Source organism: Sus scrofa, chromosome 12 (assembly GCF_000003025.6).
Source record: "Sus scrofa isolate TJ Tabasco breed Duroc chromosome 12, Sscrofa11.1, whole genome shotgun sequence".
Lineage (NCBI taxonomy): Eukaryota > Metazoa > Chordata > Mammalia > Artiodactyla > Suidae > Sus > Sus scrofa.
This window is the reverse complement of record NC_010454.4, coordinates 58389509-58413546: the sequence shown is the minus strand read 5'-3', so window position 1 is coordinate 58413546 and position 24038 is coordinate 58389509. Positions and strand designations below refer to the sequence as shown.

The 24038-nt window shown below is 45.4% G+C and overlaps 1 protein-coding gene and 1 long non-coding RNA gene across 2 annotated transcripts in view; one reads left to right on the top strand and one right to left on the bottom strand.

The window, feature by feature from the left end:
- The window catches only part of LOC102160183, a 159401-nt gene that overhangs the window by 30007 nt on the left and 105356 nt on the right, over positions 1 to 24038 (bottom strand). The window lies entirely within an intron of this gene.
- Positions 15430 to 23595, top strand: LOC110255893. The gene is made up of 2 exons (XR_002336859.1): positions 15430 to 19279; positions 19604 to 23595. It is a non-coding gene; the product is annotated as an uncharacterized LOC110255893 (long non-coding RNA).

The window sequence follows — 24038 nt, the reverse complement described above, 5'->3', positions numbered from 1 at the left end:
TGTTAATTAGGAGGATCCACCGTAGTGCCAAGGGTTTTCTTTTTGGGGCCGCACGTGGAAGTTCCCAGGCCAGGACTGGAACCCAAGCCACTGATAACTTCCGATCTTTAACCGCCACGCCCCCAGGGAACTCCACTGTGATGACAGGGGTTCTTAGGAGGGAGTGTAGAAGGCGGTGAATCGGAACCAGAGCAGGAGGTGTGACCCCGAGGCCGAGGTGAGAATGAGGCGAGGCTGTGAGCCAAGGCGTGTGGGCAGATACCAGCAGCCAGAAATGCAAGGAAACGCGTTCTCGTCTGGAGCCTCCGGAAGGAACGCAGGCCTGACCACCCCGTTTAGACTTCTGGCTTCCAGAACTGGAAGAGAACACATTTGCGTTGCTTTAAGCCACTGCATCTGAGATAATTTGTTACAGGAGCCATCGGGAACCAATAGATTCAAATTGTTCTACGGTAGTGGCTGGAAGATGAATCGTGGCTAATAATGGTTGAGGAATATGCTAACCATTTGGGAAGAAAGGAAATGAATAGGCAGCATGACTTCTCTCCTTCAACCCAAATAAATTGCAAATGTATTAAAGATGAAAGAGGAGTTTTGAAATCACTCTAGGAGCAGAATTAACAAGGAGATATTTCACGAAAATTATCTTGATGGAATGAAGGAGGCTTTTTGAAGCAGAGTGAAGTTCATAAGCTGTCAAAGAAAAGAGTCATAACACTGGATATGTAACAAGAAACGTTTCTGAGTAAAAGCATCATCACAGGCAAAGTCAAAAGCAATCAACTCTTGCCAAAGTTTTTGCGACAGATACTAAAGGCTAAATTTCCTAGAAATACGAACAAGTCTAACAAACCAAAGTTATCCACTGTTCAATAGCCAGAAATTGGGAGAGAATATAAACAGGAAATTCACAGAGTGAAAGACGGATAGCTGATAAACAGATGAGATCATCATTCTTGATTAGACAGAGTTTAGAAATTCAGTTTTAGGAGTTCCTGTCGTGGCACAGTGGAAATGAATCCGACTAGAAACCATGAAGGTGCGGGTTCGGTCCCTGGCCTTGCTCAGTGGGTTAGAGATCTGGCATTGCTGTGACTGGGGTGTAGGCCGGCAGCAATAGCTCCGATCAGACCCCTAGCCTGGGAACCTCCATAGGCCGCAGGTGCAGCCCTAAAAGAAAGACAAAAGAAAAGAAAAGAAAAGAAATTCAGTTTTAGACACAGACATCTCTTTTGCACCTAGCATGTTGGCAGATATATATAAAGCTTCGTAACACACAATGTGTGAGCTGAGGTAAGAGAAAGATCGCTCTCCCACATGGCGGGTAAATTCCAGCCGGCATATTGGACCAGTTTGGAGACCAATTTGCTGATGTTTAAGACAGACGTGGTTCCAGTGCTTCTGTGTCTCATAACTCAGCCTGTACCTGGGTTCAGAGAGATTTACACTAGAGTGTTCATTATCCCATCGCTCGTCATTGAAAAAATAGGAGACGACATTTGTGTCCAGTATTAAAGGGGCTGGATAAAGGAATACGTTACACCTGCATGCGCAGCCAAGAAAGGAAGCAGACTGACATTTAGAAAACTCTATATAAAACATATAAAATACATGTTCAATATATATCTAAACATTTATATAGAATATAAATACATATTCAAGATAGAATATAAATCTTCAAATGTTTAAATAACAAAAAAAAAATCACAGGATAACACAGAATATACAGCATAGTCCCATTTGTGAAAGATGGACTATGGATATTAAAAATCACAGCATTTACCCATATGGTACGTGGGAACTAATATTTATCTGTTTTACTGTGTGCACAGTAGTTCTGGGAGGTTTATGCTGGCCACGCAGTTACTTCTGGGAAAAGGAACTAAGGAAATTCATATTCAAGACACTGTCTTTTGTATATATTTTGTGTTCTGATTTTTTTCCTGGAAACAGTATTAATGTTTGATTAAAAGCAGTTAAATCAAAGAACCCCATATTGAATAATGAGTCACTGAGGTTTTTTTAAAATTAGGAATGTCATAAACCTCTCGAAGGCAGATGCTATCTGTTAGTGAAGCATTCTTTTCGTGTCTCTGTCTAGGAAATGTAACCGCTTCTGTTTTCCACACATAGAAATTAGTATACACAACATGATCTTAACACGCACGCGCGCGCGCGCACGCACGCACACACACACACACACACACACACTCATATTTGGACAAAAAAAAAAAAAAAGCCTATACATAAACCTAACATTTCAGTTATGGAATACTCTGTTTAGTAGGTTATATGAGCGATTATTTTTTCTTTGTATTTTTCTCTTCTCATATTTCGACAGCTAGCTTGCATTACTTTTATAAAGACAAAATAGAGTTTCAAAATTACTGAAATAATTGAGACATAGATAATCTAAGTTATATTTGAAATATATACGAGTGTATATTTAAGTGAAAGGAAACACCCAAAAGTATTAACAATAGAAAGACTTTTCTTCTTCTTTTTTGTGTTTTCCAAATTTTCTGTGATAAGCATTATTGTGCTCTAAGTAGAAAAAAATGTCAATGCGTGGCATAAAAATTGGGAAAATCTCCTTAAGACACAGCATTTTTTTTTTTCTTTTTTAGGGCTAGGAATTCTTAGGATACTAAGGATTCTTTTTTTTTTTTTTTTTTTTTTTTTTGTCTTTTTTGTCTCTCTTTGTTGTTGTTGTTGTTGCTATTTCTTGGGCCGCTCCCGCGGCATATGGAGGTTCCCAGGCTAGGGGCTGAATCGGAGCTGTAGCCACCGGCCTACACCAGAGCCACAGCAACGCGGGATCCGAGCCGCGTCTGCAACCTACACCACAGCTCACGGCAACGCCGGATCGTTAACCCACTGAGCAAGGGCAGGGACCGAACCCGCAACCTCATGGTTCCTAGTCAGATTCGTTAACCACTGCGCCACGACGGGAACTCCCGATACTAAGGATTCTTAATGCTGGATCCTTAACCCACTGAGTGAGGCCAGGGATCAAACCTGCATCCTCATGGATACTAGTCTACTAGTCAGGTTCCTAACCCACTGAACCACAACAGGAATTCCCTGTTTTGTTTTGTTTTGTTTTTTAAAGAACCATCAGGAGTTCCAACTGTGGCACAGTGGGTAAAGGATCCAGCATTAATGCAGCTATGGCTTAGGTTGCACCTGAGGCTCGGATTTGATCCTTGGCCCAGGAACTTCCATGTACTGTGCGTGTGGCCAAAAAAGAAAAAAAAAAAAAAAAAGAGAGAGAGAGAGAGAGAGAATCGTCAGATTCTAAGCCTTCCTACGAATAAACCAAATGCAAACTCCTTTCCTTTTTCAGAAAGAATGAGGAAAATGCATAGAGTGAGTAAATAACCTATGAAAATCTGATTGGAAAACAGTCTTTGGAAATAAACTGTGGAGCATAAATCGACTTTGGGGAGTATCTTTCCACTTGCGCGCAGGGGGTGGCAACACCCGAGTGTTTTCTGTATTATGCCTTCCTACTGATGGCAGTGAAACACACACACACCAACACCTAAAGAAAAGAGAGCCAGGCTCTACCGCAAACCAAAGCGTTACCCTTTGTAATTCAAACCAGAAGTGATTGCGAGGAAAGTTCTGGCAAGGGGGCTCAGGGACTTAGACGTGGGGAGAGAGTCAGAAAGAGAACTTAGACCTTAAAAGACTCAAGGTAGGATAGAATAGTCCTGCTTTTATGCTTGAGAGAGAAGGAAAAGGGGAGAGAGGGGGAGGAACAGAGGGAAACGCACCATCCAGTAAGAGTTAAGATTCTGCAGAAGGGGCTGACTGCATTTGTGGGCCTTTATTTCTTTAAACTTTGTTTCATAGCCTGTCTATTCCTTTACATGCTGATTAAAGCATTTAGCAACAACCAGTTTTTTTTGGTGGAAGGTGCGTGCGTGCACAGCAGAAAACCAGACCAAAAAAAGAAAAAAAGCAAGTTTTTTCAAAGCCACATTAACATTTGCTTCTCCCAGCCTTCCTGACTCACTTGGCAGCTACATCTTCATGAGAACAGAGGAGAAGGGGTGAGGCACAGGCAAAGGAAAAAAAAAAGAGCTTGTGGAAGGCATATTACATCTTATGAAGATATGTGTATTACATTGGCATGCTTCAGGGGAAAATGGAAAATAATGACACTATTTTTTGGCGAATATATTCTTATTAGGCAACATGGAAAAGAACAAGCCTGTAGGTACCCAAACACCCAGATTTAGCAAGTGTCAACATTTTGTCACGTTTGCCTCATGTTATTCCTTTTAAGAAATGAAAGGTTGTAAATAGCGCCGGAGCCTTTCCTGTACTTCTGTCCTGTCCGACGTCCTGCCCTCGGTCGCCAGACAGAACCACCTTCCTTCTCAGTCAGGTGGCTGTACGTGTAAATTTCCATAAATACTGTACACTGCTGCTGTGTGTGAATTTCGAATGCCTCTAAAAATGCCGTCTTGTATTTCTCCTCCCATGAACTGTTTTTCTCCATCTCACACTGCGTTTACAAGACTTAATCAAGTTGGTACCTGAAGATCTGGTTCATTCATTTCTGCCGCTTTACAAAGTGTTCCCTGGATATAACACAACTGATGACTTCGTCCATTGATATACATTGAGGTCGTCTCACGTTTTTGCTTTAACAGACGACAGTGCCACAAATATTCTTTATCTCAACGTGTGTGTCTCCTCTAGACTTTCTTTGTGAAACGGCTGAGTCTTAGGCATTCTACAGCTTAGACTTCATCGCCATTGTCCAACGGTTCTTCAAAGCCTTTTTATAAATTTATGACATTCTTCCATCAGCAAGGTCTGTGTTTTCCCAAGTCCTTGCCAATTAGAATTTCAAACATCCTCATCTGTTTGATTCATTCCTTCAATTGGGAATGAAATACGGTTTACAGACTGGGCCAAATACATTTCAACCAGTCCATCCTTTTTGCTTGTTTTAGCTTTCATTGTCCTGGTTACAAGTGACATTCGTATCTTTTCATATGCTTGTTGACCATTTAGAGTTTCTCACCTGTTCAATGTTGGTTCATTTATTTTTTGCTTTTTTTTTAATTTGTAGAATTTTAGAAAATCTATTTTCTGAACACTACTTCTTTGTCAGTTACATGGGTTGAAATATATTGGCCCAATCTGTAAACTATATATATTTGTTCACATGGTATTTCTTTTTGCCTATTATCATATGGAAATACTTAAATTTAAATGTAATGAAATTTATAAAAGTATTTCCTTTCATGGTTTGTGTTATTTCCTTTCAGTTGAGGAATCCTGCCCTCTCCTAAATTATGATGATAATTCTCTTACATTTCCTTTGAAAACTTTCGTCGTTCTTATTTTCATGTTTCACTCATCTATTTGGCTGGAATTTAATTTTGTGCCTGGCATGAAGTAGAAAACGAATTTCATTTTCCTGCTCACAAATGGCCAATTTTTTTGCTGCTGCTTAATGAATATCCTGTCATTTTCTTACTCATTCATTATGCAAACCCTGTCTTTTATCACATTTTCGTGTGTGGCTCCCAGTTCCTAGACTACTACCAGGGCTTTGTATGATTTTAGAGGAACTCTTAATCCATAGGAGAGCCGATCCTCCTTCCCGCATCTTTCAAATCTCTGCTGGTTGTGTTGCTTTATTGGTCCACATGCATCTTAGCCTCCACCTCCTGATTTCGGTGAAAGACTAATTTGAAATTTGATGTGCGTGGCACTGAATTACTGGACTAATCGTATACCTATTTAACAACTATTACTGAGTGCTTGCCAGGCACGGATCAAGGCATCAGCTATACAGCAGTGAAAAACAAAATGGACCAAAACTCTGCATTTGTGACGCGTGCATAAATAAAGTGACCAAGTGAGAAGGTGAATAAATGCATGATAAATCACTAAGGGCTACGGAGAAACTGGTACCCAACTCAGGTTCTGCTGCTCACAGCTCAAGAATTCAATCCTGAGAGATAAGTGTTGGGTAAAAGGAAAGGTAGCCGTGTTAAGGAAGACTGCAGTCCTGGGGAGGAGGTAGACTCATGTCCCAAAGAACCAACTCCCTGGTGTCCATCAGGGGACAACGGTTTTAAAGGAGAGCTTCAGGGGTGGACAGGTGGGGGCGCTCTATGCAGAACAGCACAGTCAGGTGCAACCATCACCGTGGAACTGCTCATGCAGTGGTCTGATCAGCATCATCTTCAGTGTTTTAAGCACAGTTCATCTTCTGTTGCAGAGTCAGTTCGTTTCCGTTTTCTCGAGGCCAATTCTTAGAACTGCATACGATGGACCACCTGACGTCATGGCTACAGTCTGGTCAGCACGCAGTTAGCTTTTTCCTTTTGGTGGCAGTTTGAGTATCTGTAGAACAACTCAGGAATGAGCATCAGATGCTTTATCTGTGTCCTCGGAGAGGAACTAAGGATTCTGTGATGCTCTATGGCTGACTCTCTATTTATATTGCTACCAGCACGTGTAATCAACAAAAGCCAGAGCACAGCTCAGACACAGGTACCATCTCAGTTCAAAGTCTCCCATCCGCCTAATTTTGTGTTGATCCCACAGATGCTGTGACATGTTCATACGCACCCTTTCCCAAGGGGCAATGAAAAAGGTGCCCCCAGCCCCGTACAACTAACATTCAGGTTAACCTACAGTGGTAACAGCAGCCTTCTGCTTTCCGTTAAAATATTTTTAAACCTTATCTGGTTGAATGCAAGAGACATCTTTTATACATTCACCAAAAAAAAAGAGGTTGTATAGTAGCTATAGGACAGTCCCTAGTGGATCCTTTTTTCTCCAGCTCTATTGAGATCTCATTGACACGTACCATTACGTGAGTTCAGGATGTACAGTGTGAGGATTTGACGCGCTTATGTTTTGTCGCAAAATGATGAGCAACGAAGCATAACCTGCCCCCTCTGCTGGGTTGCATAATTATCATTATTCTTAACGGCCGCACCTGCAGTGTATGGACATTCCCAGGCTAGGGGTCAAATCCAAGCCGAAGCTGCCAGCTTATACCACAGTCACGGCAACATCGGATCTGAGCCACATCTGTGTCCTGCACCATGGCTTGTGGCAATGCTGGAGCCTTACCCACTGAGCTTTGAGGCCAGGGATGGAACTTGCATCCTCATGGATACGAATGGGATTCCTAACCCCCTGAGCCACAACGGGAACGCCACCATTTCTTTCTTGTGGTGAGAACATTTAGGATGTATCCAGCAACTTTCAAGCATGTGATATAGTGTTGTTAGTTATAATTGCCACGCTGTACCATGGATCCTCTGAACGGATTCACCTTATGCTGGAAGTTTGGACCTTTTGAGAGGCAGCCCCATTTCCCTCACTGTCATTTAGTCTTTAATAAGCTGGAATACTAGCTGATGTCTATCCCTCTAGACTGGTTTTTTTTTGAAGACAAAAATGATAGACTGACATTGTTCGCATGCACCAGAAAAGTTCCCTCATCACTTTTTTTTCTGCCTTTATTCATTTTTCCTTTTGCTTTGTCCAAATCCACTGTGAATAAAAGGCCAGGGGCGAGAATGAGAGAACCCCTCACACATGCTTGGTCTCCATGAGATGGTCTGTCATCAGCATCCTCGGACTTGATTTGGTCACAGAATTTCAGGTCAGTGGCAGCCCCACGAAGCCTTCCGAAGCCATGCCCCTAGCCTCCCACCAACTGGAACTTTCTTCCGATATTCAGCCTCCATGTTTCGGTATTAAGTTCCCTCCAAAAATCTGGACTCTTACCCTTGATACCAGCCACAGATGTCTTTCTCCTTTGGTTGTTTATTCTATCGGCTGTTACCGCGTCATCAATCCCCCTCTTTCACTTGGCGTTAGGAAAGCAATGTGGTTTGTATTAATATCTTCAATCGTCAATACTAGGGTCACTTAATTACCTGTGTTGCTTTTCTTTCAGCCTTCTGCTATTTACTCTATTTATGCTGTGCTTCTCCAGACATAGCTTTTTTAAGACTGTTAGAAGTGTCAAATGGAACGGCCACTGGCATTTCACAGCAGTCTCCAAAGAAATCTTTTATTCATGAAGTTGACAGTGTGGGAGGAAGAGAGCAAGAAAATGAACATTTTTGGTGCAGAAATGAGTTGGGGCCAAGAGGTTGTCCTCAGAGAAGATTAGAGGATACAGGGGTATAAAAACCAGCAGATAATTTATGTCAAGATATTAGCACACCTTCCTCTTATCTTGACCAAAAGGAATTTTTTTTCTCCCCCTCTTTTTTCCCTAAAAGCTGCACCTGCGGCATAAGGAGGTTCCCAGGCTAGGGGTGGAATCTGCAGCTGCCAGTCTATGTCACAGCCACAGAAACGTGTGATCCAAGATGCATCTGTGACCTGCTGCAGCTTGCAGCAAGGCTGGATCCTTAACACAATGAGCGAGGCCAGGGATCAAAGCTGCATCCTCGAAGAGACTATGTCAGGTCCTTAACCTGCTGAGCCACAGTGGGAACTCCAGAATGAGTTTTGACTGAAATAGAATGTGCCCCAAGAAATTCTCTACTCAGTCAAGTGGTTGCTCTTCAACTTACTATGTCAAGCCCTACAAAATCAATATGAAAAGGGGAGTTCCCGTCGTGGCTCAGTGGTTAACAAATCCGACTAGGAACCATGAGGTTGTGGGTTCGATCCCTGGCCTTGCTCAGTGGGTTAAGGATCCGGCGTTGCCATGAGCTGTGGTGTAGGTTGCAGACGCAGCTCGAATCCCAAGTTGCTGTGGCTGTGGTGTAGGTCAGCAGCTACAGATCCAATTAGACCTCCAGCCTGGGACCTTCCATATGCCGCAGGTATGGCTCTAGAAAAGGCAAAACGACAAAAAAAAAAAAAAAAAAGGAAAAATAGAAAAACCAAACCAAACCAAACCAAACAAACCCACGAGGAGTTCCCATTGTGGCTCAGTGGGTTATGAATTTGGGTTCAGATCCCTGGCCTTGCTCAGTGGGTTAAGGATCCAGCATTATCATGAGCTGTGGTGTAGGTGGCATATGTGGCTTGGATCCTGCATTGCTGTGGCTGTGGCGTAGGCCAGCAGCTGCAGCTCCTATTTGACTCCTAGCCTGGGAACCTCCATATGCTGTAGGTGCGGCCCTAGAAGGCATTAAAAAAAAAAAAAAAAAAAAAGGAAGAAAAAAATTTAGCCTCATCAAATAAAAGTAATTAAAAAGACACTATTTTTCAAAGATCAAATCGACAAATTAAAAGAAGATAATATGCAGTGTCTTCAAATATTTCTTACTTTGTTCTGATGGCTAATTTGGCCTTATGTGCCCCCAATCATTACCGTATTTGTTAGCTCAGAAGCTTAGGATATTTCTTAGAATAGTCATGAATAAATGGAAAGATTTATCTAAAAATGCTTATTGCACCGTTGCTTGTAACAGAGAAAAGCTGAATTGAACATAAATATATTATAATAAAGGATTGAGCATTACATCTATACGATAGTCATCAAAAGTCATTTTCAGTAAGAATTCTTGTTGGCACGAGTAAAACTCTAATCTAAAAACTCTAAAATGCTCTAAACCTTTTTAAAAAAAGAAAACAAACGCACATACACACACGCAGAAAGTGACCAAAGTAGTTATACCAGCACAACATTGTAAATCAACTACACTCGGATAAAAATTTTTTAAAAAATAAAAAAATGAAGTAATTACACCAAAAAGCCACAGTAGTCATTACCAGATTGTAGGATTTTGAATTTTTTCCTTTTTGTGATTTTCCCATAGTTACATTTTCCATATTCTGCATTTACCACATTTACCATTAATTCTATGATTTTTTAAAAAGCCATTTTGAAATAAACGTATAAACTGAAGAGAGTGTTCCACTGAGCATTTCCTGCATTCGGGGGTTAAAAATAAATCCTTTCAAACGGTCTTAACACCACGTTAGAGTGAATAAAAGTATCCTAACGGCTCTGTCTCTGCCAGGTTCTCTGTGCTCATTTGGGCTGACGCTGGGCGTGCAATATTTCAGATGCCACAGAATCACCCACGTCCAGTTATCACAACAGTCGTGATAATTACGAGCATCCGAGAACACCAAGATGAGCCAAGGCGGTGAGCTGACAGTTACTCTCGTCCCCCTTGAAGGATGCAGCAAAGTGATCCCCAGAAGCCCTGGGATCCACTGATTGAATGGCTGGGGTGAAAAAATCGCTTCATCACATGAGGAAATTTAAGTGCTAGAATATGATTTACAAAAATTAAATTGGCAAGGAATGTGGCAATAAAGTTGTCTAATGTATTCCAGGGTGATGGTGGAGCGATGATTGAAAATAGCCCAGGGCGAGAGCCATTTAAAATCGGCAGCTGAGCGGTGAACATTTTCAGGGTCTCGGGTTGGGTGGACGACCGGCTTTTTAGTTCAAAGGCTGTAGTCCATTTCAGGGTTTGACAGGAAGAAGTAAGAGGCCAGCTGAATTCTCGCCAGAGGATAGAACAAAGAATTCAGGATCCAATACCCAGCCCAGCTTGCAGGAAACAATGGTTCTTTCTGCTGTTGTTTGAAATGCGAACCAGTCACTTTTCTGTTCCCTACAGTTGTAACTAATGAAATCCTCTTGGCTGAGCTCTGAACAATGGCTTCTCTTTCCATCTCTTGGGTCACTCCTTTCTTACTGCTCTTGTTTCCTCTTTCCTGGAGAACTCTAAGACCTGTCCTGGTGGCTGGTCACTGCCAGGGCTCAGTGCTCTTGGTTACTTTATTAGCCTGGCTCCTGGTGTAGGAGGATGATGGCATAGGGCAGAGCTGGGATGTGTAGCACGCGTCAGAAGAAACCCCTGGAGCTCAAGCCACAGTTCTTTGCAGTTGTTACCGCAGCATGATTTAGCCAAAGCTGACTGTTCCAGGGGAGGTATACCTAGGGCTGGAGTGGAGACAGGTGGGTGCAGATGTGCTCCTGGTATGGTATCTGGCATGCAGGTGGTGCTCAGTAAGCGTTCCAAAGAATCAAAATGCCAGCTTTGTCATCCGAAGGCTATGAGACTATGTCATCCAAAGCTATGTCATCACTTAACTCCATCCGTAATCGTGGATTCAGTGAGCGGCTCTGGTTGCCGTAAGTGCTGATGTGTGATGATCCAGAATGAAGAGTGTTAAACAACAGGACAAGCTATAGGGTGTCCTACAGACACACGGACCCGTGCAAGTCAGCGAACACGAGGGGTATTTCTGCCCAATCTCTGGGGTGAGGAGCAGCCATTTATTTTCCAATTACACACAAGTTGAGATCTTCTCTCTCGTTTCTTAACAAGGCATAAAGAAATAGAAGTATAACTAGGGGGAGGCAGTGGGACAGACGGGGAGTTTGGGGTGGGTAGATGCTAACTATTCCATTTAGAATAGATAAGCAATGAGGTCCTGCTGGACACCACAGGGAACTCGATCCAATCACTTGGGATAGTCCATGATGGAAGAGAATATGGGAAAAAGAATATATATATATATTTATATAGAATAGAATATGTATTAAAAAGAATATGTATGTGTCTATATATATATGTATGACTGGATCACTTTGCTGTACAGCAGAAATTGGCACAACATTATAAATCAGTTATACTTTAATAAAAAAGGAAACAAAGAAATAGTATAACAACATTGTAAATCAACTCTGTTTCAAGAAAAAATTTTAAAATGGAGTAAGTCTGGAGGATGTCAGGATGCCTAGAGTGACACCTGGATGACATCAAGGAGCTACCTGTCCTTCACCAAGGTCCCTCCCTTCTGTGGACTTTGGCTTCTCTACCTATAAAACGAAAGGTTTACACTAGATCGCATTGGAGTTCCTTTCCAGGTCTCATGGTCTGGGAGGCGTTTCATGGGGTCACGACGTTTTGTGGTTGGGCTCCACCAAACTGCAATGGCAAATTCATCTCCATGTCTTGGGTCGGGTCAATCTGTCTGGCCAACATTTCTAGGTGAAAACCGAACCATGGTTAATTGCCCAGATGCTTTCAAATGTCCGTATGTTTGGCATGGAGACCTAGCGTGTGTGTGATGGACTCAATTGCTCCGTTGTTCATCCAGACATTTTGGCTCGGCTCAGAGGCAGCCCCTCTCTCTCCAGACCTGAAGACAATCCCACACCCACGTGAAGACCTGGGGTGAAGACCAAGAGGCAAATATGGATGCGAGCTCTTTCCTCTGCACCCAGATTAAAGCTCACCCAGTATCCTTGCTGATAAGAGGGCCAAAGATGTTTCATGCCGTCCCTTCAACTGCTCTGCTTTAATGTTTCTGTCCAAAGATAAGATGCATGATGCTGGATGCTGCTGGCCCCTAGAAAATATGGTGACTAATGCAATCAACAGGCAGATTCACTTTAGCCCCGCCATCAGGTGAGGGAATCAAAGTAACAGATGATGGAACAATCATCTGAAAAAAATCTCTCTCCTGGAGTCCTTCCTCTTTCTGCTTTCTCTACACTTTCCTGTGGGCGTGCCCCCAAGCGCCTTTTCTTATGCAGAGCTCTTCTTCATCTTCTTCAGAAAGAAATCTGTCCTCAGAGATGAGCCATCATCCTGTGCGGAGGGCGGGTGGGAAGGCACCCAATCTGCCCAGACGCCAAGGCCCTTTGTTTCCCAGCACTGACCTTTATTGTGCTAGAATTTTCAAACACCCACAACAAGTCACACCTAGTGTGAAGCGTACGGTTTTTGTTGTTGTCGTGTTGTTGTTGTTTCGGTGAAAGTAAATATTGTGAAATTCTGTTAAGATAGGACATCAAGTGAGGCCACTCATTAAATTAGCAAATATTTTGCATCTGCTATGACGTTGAGAATGGATGTGCAATGAGGTCCTGCTGTATAGCACAGGGAACTAGGTCTGATCACTTGGGATAGACCACGATGGAAGATAATGTAAGAAAAAGAATGTATATGTATGTATGACTGGGTCACTCTGCTGTACAGCAGAAATGGACAGAACATTGTAAACAACTAAGCTCTAATTAAAAAATTAAAAAATAAATTAGCAAATATTCTTTGATCACTCTGCCCGTGTGTCCGATTAGTAATCTAGCACCATCACGCTGCATAACAAACTACCCCAAACCCAGCATTTAATGCAATAGATTGTATTTTAGTACATGATTCTGAGGGTCAGCAGGTTGAGCTGGGCTCGGCTGGGTCATTCTAGTCTTGGCCAGAGTCCCTCATGCAGCCGCAGTCCATTGCTGTGTTAGCTGAGACTAGCTCATCTTCTACAGACTCTGATGGGACAGCCTCTCATCTTCCAGCTGGCTCTCCAATGGCAGGCAGCAGTCCGGAAGGGCTGAGAAATTAGCAACATCTTGGGAACAGCCTTCAGCCAATGGCTGTTGGGGATCCATGGACAAACTCCCCCTAGATCTCTTGGTTCTCAGATACTTATAAAATGCTTGGGTTATGCTCTTTTCCAGTTTTCTCGTGGACATAGCTTTAGTTGCTCAATGGTTGAACAACCAATAATCTTTATTGGTTCTCTTCCCTCCATCATTTTCCCACCCTTGCAGGTAATCCTTGCAACTCCTGGGTCAAGTTCTCCTTCTGGGGGAACCCACACAAAGGCCATCCCAGTAAAAGACCACAGAAGAGCCTGTGATGAAAGCCCAGAATCCTACCCCTCAAGGGCCGCTTTTTACTTATTTCTTCAGTTCTGGTTCTTTTAACGGTGCCTTCATTCCTGGAGATAAAATGCTGATCTCTTTGTGTTTTGGTTTAACCATTTTAGGGATATTTAGAGACTCTCAGCTATGAAAGATGATGATGTAATTACTGATGATTACACCCAAAGTCTTCAACAATCAACATGCTTTTTTTTTAAATGTTGGCTTTGTTATTGGCTATACTTAATTTTCAATAATCTATTTAAACCTATTTCTATAAGTCAACCTCGGACTGTATATAATGACTCAAACATTAGTAAGGTTAGAATGGATCCACTACCTTCTCCTTCCCTGATTTTGATCCACTACGCCCTTCCTCTTACTGGGTCAAGGTTTTTGTTTTTGTTTTGCTTTTTTAGGGCTGCACCTGCAGCATAGGGAAGTTCCCAGGCTAGAGGTTGAATTGGAGCTGCAGCTGCCGGCCCCCACCACAGCCACAGCAATGTGGGATCTGAGCTGTGTCTGCAAACTACACCCCAGCTCATGGCAATGCTGGATCCCCGACCCTCCGAGCGAGGCCAGGGATCGAATTCACATCTTCATGGATACGAGTAGGATTCATTTCCACTGTGCCACAACGGGAACGCCTCCAAGGTTTTTTAACATTCATTTTCTCTCCCGCAGTCCCTGGGAAGCCTTCCACACTTTGTGTGTGTGTTGATTCTAAACGTCAAAAAACCATATGGTCTAAAATTTTATATTCTAAGAGTTGAAACCTCTATATACAAACACACACACTATGTTCCAGTTGTGTATTTTTTCAGCCCTTAGAACTTCTTGTAAATGTTGTTTTTGTTGGTTTTGTTGAGGTATGTACATGCTATGTATGTTTTCCAGCTCTTAGCCCTTCCTTGCCAGTGCTGTTTTTGTTTGTTGTGTTGACATTAGGTACAGGCCGTGTATGCTTTCCAGCTCATAGAATTTCCTTGCAAGTGTGGTTTTAGTTTGCTTTGTTAACAGTTCTTAAACACCCACCCTGTGCCAGATGCTGCCTGGTGATAAAGATACAGTGGTGCCCCCAAGGGCGCCAAGTCTTGGCCTCGAAAGAACAGATAGAGAAGATCAAACCAAGCAACTCAGTAAGGACCCACGTGTCCATGTTCTAAGGGAAAAGGGCAGGGTATTTGGAGAGCTTACAACAGAGGAGCCTGAATTTCACAGGAGGGTCAGGAAAGACCTCTTTGAAGAAGGAGTATTTAACTGAGCGATGAAGGCTGAGTAGATACTAGGGGTTAGTGTGATGCTTGGCTGGGTGTGTTTAGGGCGAGAGCGCGGAGCAAATACGAAGCCCTGAGACAGGAAAGAGCTTGACGTCATGAACTGATGATGGTAGACTTTGGGCCTGGGCTTTTATTTTAAGCATGAGTGGAAACCACCAAGACGTGAGGCCACGAGGCAAATGGCGATGCAAAGAAGCCGAGGAATGGGATTCGGGGACCAGCCAGGGCGATGTCATGAGCAGTAAATGAGATCGTGTGGCTTAAGTTCTTAGCAGAGTGTCTGGTGTATAGAAAGGGTTGAATAAATATGCGGCATGATTACTTTTAATTATAATTAATTGGAAAACGAGTTATACCCTCTGAGGCTCAACTGCCTCCCTCGTAAAATAAGGGAACGATTCACCCCCAAGTGTGACTACAAGACAGGCAGGTACAGGACGCGCAGGAGCACAAAGCCTCTTCCTTCACGGATGGATGTGGCCAGTGGAGGGGCCCGGTTCCCTGAGTATATGTTCACTGGCGTGGAAATTGCTCTTGGCTCTCTGAAAGTAAACCCGCGTATGTGTGCCGCTTACCCTGGAAGTGCCACCGGTTTCCTTTGCTTTGACCCAAGTGCTTTTCTGCCTTAACCGTCCCCAGGCCTTCCGCGTGGGAGTGGAGGGGTCTGCCAGGAATTGCAAAGTGAGCCTTCAGTCCGGGCGCGTGGGCCTTGGCCTTCTTCCCGCCACCACGGCCAAAAACTCCAGACCCGAAACTAGCGGCGCTGTAGGTTTAACGATCCACTGACGGCAGCTTTGAGAAATGTGTGGTTTCTCTTTGTGCCAACGGCGTGTTTTTCCTCGGGCCCCCATTTTCTGCAGGTGGTCCATTTAATGGAACTTCCAGTTACCACGTTCTACTTTGATACAGGGAAGCTCCTTGCCTTCCCCATGCAGCTTAATTTCCAGAATCCTTTACATTTCCTGTGTTTTCCGCCTCCTCCCCTCATCCCTGCTGCCTTGGAATGCCCGTGCAAGGGGAAAAAAAAGATTTTGAAAAAAATCCTGCAGCATAAAAAAATGTCCATGAATCTGAACTGAATCTGGCCTCATTTATACCCGAGCAGCTCTTCGCCTCTGTGGCTGCAAACGGTTTGTCTCCACACCTGAGTTTTTTTTTTTTTTTTTTTTTTTAATGACCTTATTCTGATGGTCCGATTGCGACAAAGCCTGAGCTCTTGCAGATAAGGGACACCTCATTTCTCTAACTGGTGATGGGAGCTGATGAAGTCTGGGGTAGTCCGGAGAGGAGCAATTCAGGGAATGAATAGGAGTTTCCAGATTGGACAAGTCCCAGCAGGGGCGAAGGCCAGGGTTCACACATGACTAAGAGAGGAAGGCTTCCTGGAGGAGGTGATTCTTCAGGCAGCTGCTAGAGCACAAACAGGCAGGTTCCCAGGAGCATTTACCAGGTGCAAGAGGGGCCTGGAGGCAGGGCTGTGATGAGCAGACAGAAGAGGCTTTCAGGGAGAGCTGGGGTTGCATCTTATTCATTTTTATAGGCTTCACAACCAGACGGAGCCAAAACATCAGGAAGGTAAGAGCCCCCATTCTTGGGGCCTCTTCCATCCTGAGATGGACAATTGAGAAGGAGCAATGTATACCACTCTGGTGGGGGATGTTGCTTGAAGCAGACAGGAGAAGGAGGTATCTGGAAAGATCTCTATAGCACTGTCTCAATTGTGTTGTGAACCTAATCCATTTTGAAAAAATAAACAAGGTCTTAAAATACACACACACACAGCAACATCATTAGTCATCAGGGAAATACAAATTGAAGCCATAATAAAATACTCCCACATACCTGTTGGAAGGGCAAATAATGAAAATATAATAATAATAAAAGACAACCCTAGATGGTAGAGCAACTGGAACTCTCCCTGAAGCTGCAAGAATGCAACCACAATACACAGGCACTTTGGAAGTGAACTTGGCAGGTTCTACAAAGTTAAACATATACGAACCACACGATGAGCAATCTCTTCCTGGGCATTTACCCAAGAGAAATAAAAGCATATGTTCACACAAAAACCTGTATGCAAATGTTTACAGTAACTTTATTCATAATTTCCTCAAACTGGAAGCCATCCAATGGCCTTCAGTTGATGAATGAATAGACCATCTGTTGCCCTTCCATTCAGGAGAATCCTACTCACCAAGAAAAAGGAACACAGCGCGGGTAAAGCTCAAAGCATTATTCGAAACAGAAGCAGCCCCACTCAAAATGCTACCTACATGTGGCTCCGTTTTTATGACCTAGAAAAGGTAAACGAAGGGCCCAGCGGGAGGGGATGGAGCTGACCATCAAGGGGCAGGGGGACGTTTGAGGAGGTGAAGGGACTCTGCTCAGACTTGCGGTGTTGGTTACAAAATGGTATGATTTGGGAATTCCCTGGTGGCTCAGGGGGTTAAGGATCTGGCATTGTCAGTGCTGCGGCTCAGGTCCCAGCTGAGCTGTAGGTTGGATCCCTGGCCCGGGGAACTTCCACAAGCAGCAGGTGCAGACAAACAAACCCCAACTCCCCAAATGGTATGATTTCTTGAATCTCCTAGAATGGTTCCATCTTAAAAGGGTGCATTTGCGCTATGTAAATTACACCAGATTTTTTTTTTTTCATACTCAGAATGCAAATAACGGTGAGAGACAGCACTGGGCTAAAAGCCAATGGCATTAAAATGAGGTCAATTGGCCAACAATTGCCAGGGGCTGGTGTTCTGACCCTTGCTGATTTTGGAGATCAAATGTTAAGCACAGTGGAGCACCCAGGGCTTAAGAAGGGAAGAAAGGCTGTTGAGGGACCAGCTGGGGGAGCATCCCCTGAAGGCGCAGGCCCGCTCCCCTCCAGCCCCTCCAGGCACACTTGAATAAGCCATTCATTTGCTAATGATTCTTAGGGTGCAACTTCCCGGGAGCACTGGTGCCCAGCCCCCAGCCCCACTTACTTCGGCTGCTCAATAAGTTCGTTTCCTCGATTTGCCAAAAAAAATCACCTGAGACCCAAGTCACACATCACAGGTATATGGAGCCCTGTAGCTAAGTCCTGCTTAAGCGAAAAGCCAGATGCAACCAAGTCCTAAAGCTCTTTCCCCTGGTGTTTTGCACACGGGGAGGGGGACACGTGGCGAGAGAAGGCGCGACCCCACGTCTGAAATCTGGGGCTCGGGTCCGGGACGCCTCACCGAGCGGCACCATCCCTTTGCGTCTTGTGGGCAAGCCTCAGTTTCACCACCCGTCACATGGAAAAGGTCCTTTGGCTCAAGAAAGCACTTTCTGCATTTGTCCGCAATTTGTAATCTAAACAGTTTCTGCCGGGAAGCACCGACCAGGACGTGAATCCCCTTCAGGCGTGCCCTGTCCCCCCCCTTCGGTGGCTCAGACGCTTTGTTCCCCCGTTTTTACATCTGTGCTGAGATAGGCGCCTCCCCCGGAGGGTCCTGTCCCCTCTAAGACAGCCCCTCACAATGGCTTCGATGAAAGCGATAAGCAAAGAGGCCAGAGGGTCTCCAGAAAGAAAGGGAGCTTGTAGCTTTTCAAGTTCAATGAGGCTTAGAGGTTGGAGGGCTCTCCACATAAAGGCCTGTTTAAAAGAGCGCCCAGGACTCAAAGCCGGGGGCCTCCCCAGACCCCTGACCACTTTCAGCCAGTCCGAGGGAACGCCTCCTGCTCCCCTCTCCATCACAATTCCACCCTCAAGCCTGTATCCCCATCGGTAAGGACCCAAATGGATTACCTGGAAGGTCTGACTGCAGTCAGCCCTGGGAACCCCAGGGTGGCAGGTGCAACCCTCTCCTCCACCCCAGCTCAGGGACTTGATATATGCAAATACAGGGGCCACAGCCGGGGACAATGCAGCCTCCTTAATCCTCCTGGGCAAGGGGTGGGGGTGGAGGGGCTGCCTCCTCCTCGACCCCCACCCTCCCACCCCCCACCGAGGCTGCCGATCTGAGCTCTTCCTGCACCAGCCCAACTGCCTTCAAAGGCAGCCCAGAGGGAGCTCCCAGCTCGGCTTGGCAGGGATGCCTGGGAGGCTCAACCCGGGGCTGTGGGGGCTGCAAGGGGACCATCGGGGCTCCTGCTGCTTGGTGAAAACAGGAACAAGCCCTGGAGAAGGCAGAGGGGGTGGCTGGTGGTTGTCAAGGTCTGAATAAGCTGTGCAGGCCTCAGCTTCCAAGAGGCACTTATTTATGGCGTGTTCCCCCTCAGCTGGGGCTTGACAACAAAACCCCAGCTCTTACCCAACTTGGGCCTGAGCTCTGGGGCCAGTCACTCTTCCCTGGGAGACGGAGGCAGCCTCTGTCCTCTGAGGGTCCAAAGAAAAATGGAGGTGGGAGTTCCCGTCGTGGCGCAGTGGTTAACGAATCCGACTAGGAACCATGAGGTTGCGGGTTCGATCCCTGCCCTTGCTCAGTGGGTTAAGGATCCGGCGTTGCCGTGAGCTGTGGTGTAGGTTGCAGACGCGGCTCGGATCCCGCATTGCTGTGGCTCTGGCGTAGGCCGGTGGCTACAGCTCCGATTTAACCCCTAGCCTGGGAACCTCCATATGCCGCGGGAGCGGCCCAAGAAATAGCAACAACAACAACAAAGACAAAAAGATAAAAAAAAAAACAAACAAACAAACAAACAAAAAAAAAAAGTTTAAAAAATGGAGGTGGATCCTGTCGGTAAGGTTTGAATTAAGTCTCCGGCCTCACCGAGGGGACCAGGCTTTCGTCCCACACGCGGTAGCAGAAACCCGCTATTCTGGGGGTTTACATGAGCCCCTTCATTCACTAAACTGTGTGGGCTGCCGCTCCGCAAGGGGCTGGAGGATAAAGATGGGAAATGCCTGGTCCCCATACCTGCCAAAGGGCTTTGCCCGCCCACTCCTCTCATGCCAAGGGCATACCTTCTGCTCCAGGGAAGGAAAAAAGGGGATGCCGCCTGCATGTGACTCAGGAACGTTTACAGGAGGGTCTCACATCTTTTCGCCAGTACTTCCTGTGTTTTCTCCTTCCTTCAGATGCCTTCGGAGAGTTTCCTTTCCCCAAACTCCCAGGATCCCTGTTGTTTGAGGTCTTCCACGACGGGACCTCGGAGGTGACGCATGGTTACTTTCGGCAGCATCCTCCAGGTGACACAGGTCAGCTCCGAGTCGACGACGTGCACGGATCCTGGAGGGGAGGGATGTTTATCTCGGTTTAAAGAGGTTCACGCTGGACTCTTTCCGGGGTCTCTGCCAAGCCCAGTACTCCGGGGGGCAGATAACGCGGGTGAAGCTCACGTGCTCGTAGGCGGCTGGTTTATATGACGTCATGCTCCTCCGCTCTGAGCAAAGGGCACGCGGGGATGCCTGAGCGGAGGGGGATGAGGCTCGTGGTCCCCTCGTGTCGGACCGCAAAAGATGCCCCTAGGCTTACTCCAAGCCGACACCATCCTGACTGCGGCACTGCCTGACTCACCTTTCAGGATGGACCTTGCGGGCCTGAGCTCGCGGAAGATTCCAGCACAGCGGGCTTGTCTTCTCTGTGGCTGCTGGGACGTCTCCAAGCCGCTCGCATACCAGTGTTATGGGCAGGGAAATGTCATGAGGGGGCAGCCTGACAATGTGGCATTGTCCTGTGGCATTTATGACCAGGTTTCAACAAACGACCCTTTATCTCATTTGTTTTTCCCTGGGTCGTTTGATCCGCCTCAGCGCGGGCCCACGGGGGGTGTTTGCAAACACCTGCTTTCAGCTTGCTTTTCTGTCGTGCCACCCACCTTTCTCGGTACATCTTTTCCACTCCTGATTGGCACTGTCCTGGCAGCGTCCTGCGGATGGAATGTTGTTTTAGGGGGAGTCCCGGGGGGTTGGCCGTGGTCGTCCTTGTGGCAGCTGTGATTTGTGGCAGAGAATGTTCCAGAGCTGAATTTGCCCCCGCCCAACTCCTGCTGCAGCTCAGCATGGGCTATGCAATAATGTTGTAAAAATATGGAGAAAGGCGAAGAGGGCGTTTATTGTATGTCAGCCAGGGTTAAGGAGGAAAAAAATCTTTCAAAAGTTACAAAAACATTCTTAAGGAAATACATCATTGAATCGCTGTGATTTGTCAGAAAACCAGGGTTCATATCCTCATATCTTCCTGTCTGTGTCTTAGGCAGGGATTCAAAGTCTCTTTTGTTTTGTCATCTGTTAAGTGGATATGAATATCTTTATTTGCCTTACAAGGTTGCTGTGAGGATGAGACGCGAAGGTTATAATTATGAAAAAGTGCTTTCAAATGTAGTTGCAGTTGCAGAGAAAGAGGTCAAAGAGCAGGAACACGGCTTTGCAATCAGCCAGCTCTGGATTTAAATTTAGTTTCTGCAAGATACCTACACCCTAGTGTTTGCAGCAGTGCTATTTACAGTTGCCAGGATGTGGAAGCAACCTAAATATTCACTGACAGATATGGATCAGTAAGATATGGTATATATAAAATGGAATACTACTCAACCATGAAAAAGAAATAATGCCATTTGTAGCAACATGGGTGGACCTAGAGATGACCACAGGTAGTGTTGTAACGCAGATAGAGAAAGACAAATATCATATCATTTACGTGTGGAATCCAAAATATGACACCAGTGAACTTACCTATGAAACAGAAATCATAGACATAGAAAACAAACTTTTAGTTACCAAAGGGGAAGCGGATGAAGGAAGGAGAATTAAGGAGTTTGGATTAGCAATACAAACTATGTATAAAATAAATAAACAAGGACCTACTGTATAGTACAGGGAACTATATATAATATCCTGTAGTAAACCATCACGGAAAAGAATATGAAAAAGAATATTATATATATATATATATATATATATATATATCTGAATCACTTTCCTACACACCAGAAACTAACACGACACTGTAAATTAACTATACTTCCATAGAAAAATAAAATTAAAAACATTTAGTCTCTGCAATTTAGCTGTGACTTCGTTCCACGCTTCTCAAACTGTAGTGTGTACCCAGATCCCCTGCGGGTTAGGTTAGGATGCAGATTCTGATTCGGCAGTTCTGGGGGAGGCCCAGGGTTCTGCATTTCCTGGTGATAACTCGGCTGCTGGCCCTCCCCTGCAGGGACAAGGAGTTAGCTTCCCTAAGCCAGGGCTTCTCAGTTCTGGTCACCCATGGGAACCCCCTGGGGGATGTATAAAGTTCCCATGCCTAGATTACATCTCAGATCAATTAAATCAAAATCTCTAAGGATGGAACACGCCATCAGCAGGCTTGTGCTAGAGTTGGTTTAGTAACCTGCAAAATAGCAAAAGAATCATCTTCCCCTTATACGCCTGAGATTCAGCATTTTAAGCATCTTCACGCAATGTTGGTGTCATAAAAACTATCTAGAATTTACTGGTAGGAATGCCCTTGTGTGCAGTGGGTTAAGGATCTGGCGTTGTCATTGATGCAGCTCAGGTTGCTGCTGTGGCTCGGGTGTGAACCCCTGGCCCAGGAACTTCCACATGCTGGGGGGTGCGGCCAAAAAGAACCCAGAATTTATAGATACCATAGTGGGTTTGAATTTACAGAGGACCGACATATATCATCTCACTTAATTCTCAAAGACAAGCCCCAGGAAATGGTTCCACTTTCCAGGCTCCGAGGTGGTTTAGCTGAGACTTGAACTCCGTCTTCCAGTGAACAATTCTGGGACCACACAGAGTGGTACTAACTTCAAGTATTGCCTACGAATCACTTCCTTGGGATGTCAAGTTGCCTCCATGGAGTATGATCACCGCAGAGATAGCCGCCCGTGACCGAATTTCTACCACTTCTTGTGGCTCTGAATCCAGCGTAGCAAGTCCTGAGCCACAGGTGGAAGTGCCTTCCTTCCTTCTCTAAAGGGAAGAGGACGGCCTGAACACACCCCCGTGGACGCTCTGTCTACCCAGCCTGCTCCAGGACTTGATCTCACTCTAGTTCAGAAAGAAGGGGTGGCAGCGCAGGGCTTGGTGGTGGATGAAACAAAGAGAAATGGGCCTTTTGAGGCTCAAGGCATCCCTTTTGCTCCTGAGTTTTAAAGTGGGTACATCACATTTGGGATTTCCAGGGCACCCCTGGGGTCCCTCTAACCTGCTCCTTCTCCCTCTTTCCCTTGAGGATGAAGATGAGTTAGAGAAAAGAGGAACCAGTGCAAAGTCCCTTTAAAAAAAAAAAAGCCTATCTTTACTAGAGCTCTGAAAAAAAAAATTTTTTTGGGGGGGGTGGAATTTCTAAAAGGGTATGTGGTCTTTGTTTTTTCCAGGGCTGAGGTTAGCTAGGGAACTGCAGGTGACGGGCAGGGCCGATGCTGTACAAATTATGAAGGCAGCCTACTGGGATGGAATCCATTCAGCTCAAGCAGGGTGTTTAAAAACGCCTGCACGTTGCATGCAAAGAGCTCGTCAGACCCCAGCAGAGGCTGGCCTGGCCCACTTGGAGAGGCTCTCAGGGGATTTAAGGATTGTACCCTGGAATGCTCCCCTTTCCTGTTTCCATTCTGGTGATTGAGCAAAATGGCTTCGGCGGGAAAAAAAAACCCTTCTGTTTGGCGACCGCACTGAGCAATGGATCAAAAAGAGTGTTTTAGATGTAATCGGTGCATTTTTAGAATTGATGAAGACAAAAAGAGTTCTTTATTTTGGAAAAAAAAAAAGGAATTACGTGGAAAGAGCTGGACGCTGGAACACACACCCGGGGGGAATTACCTTCTAGTTTCTGACAAGCCCATGTGTGTTTATTCTCCTGTCAAAGGCTTAGGAGAGTGACGTGTCCCTCGTGTGGGATATTCCTTTTTGTAGGGATGCAGCGATAGTAAGACATGTTGGCGCTTCCCTTTGGTGCTGGGTAGGTCGCCGGGACACTCAGATAATCAATAAGTGGATGTTTCGACTGGACCAGGAGCTCCATCCCTGTGGATGAAGAGAAATCACCCCTACCCTGGTAGCCAGAGCCCCTGGGAAGGGAGAGAGGGAATGCGGGGCTCCTCGCACGTGACGTTGGAAGTTACAACCTCACACCCGATGAGCCGAGGCTACCCGATTAGGGCCAGTTGTCAGGAAAGGAGGGTCTCTCGGGGAAAAGATGCTAAGCGTCAGG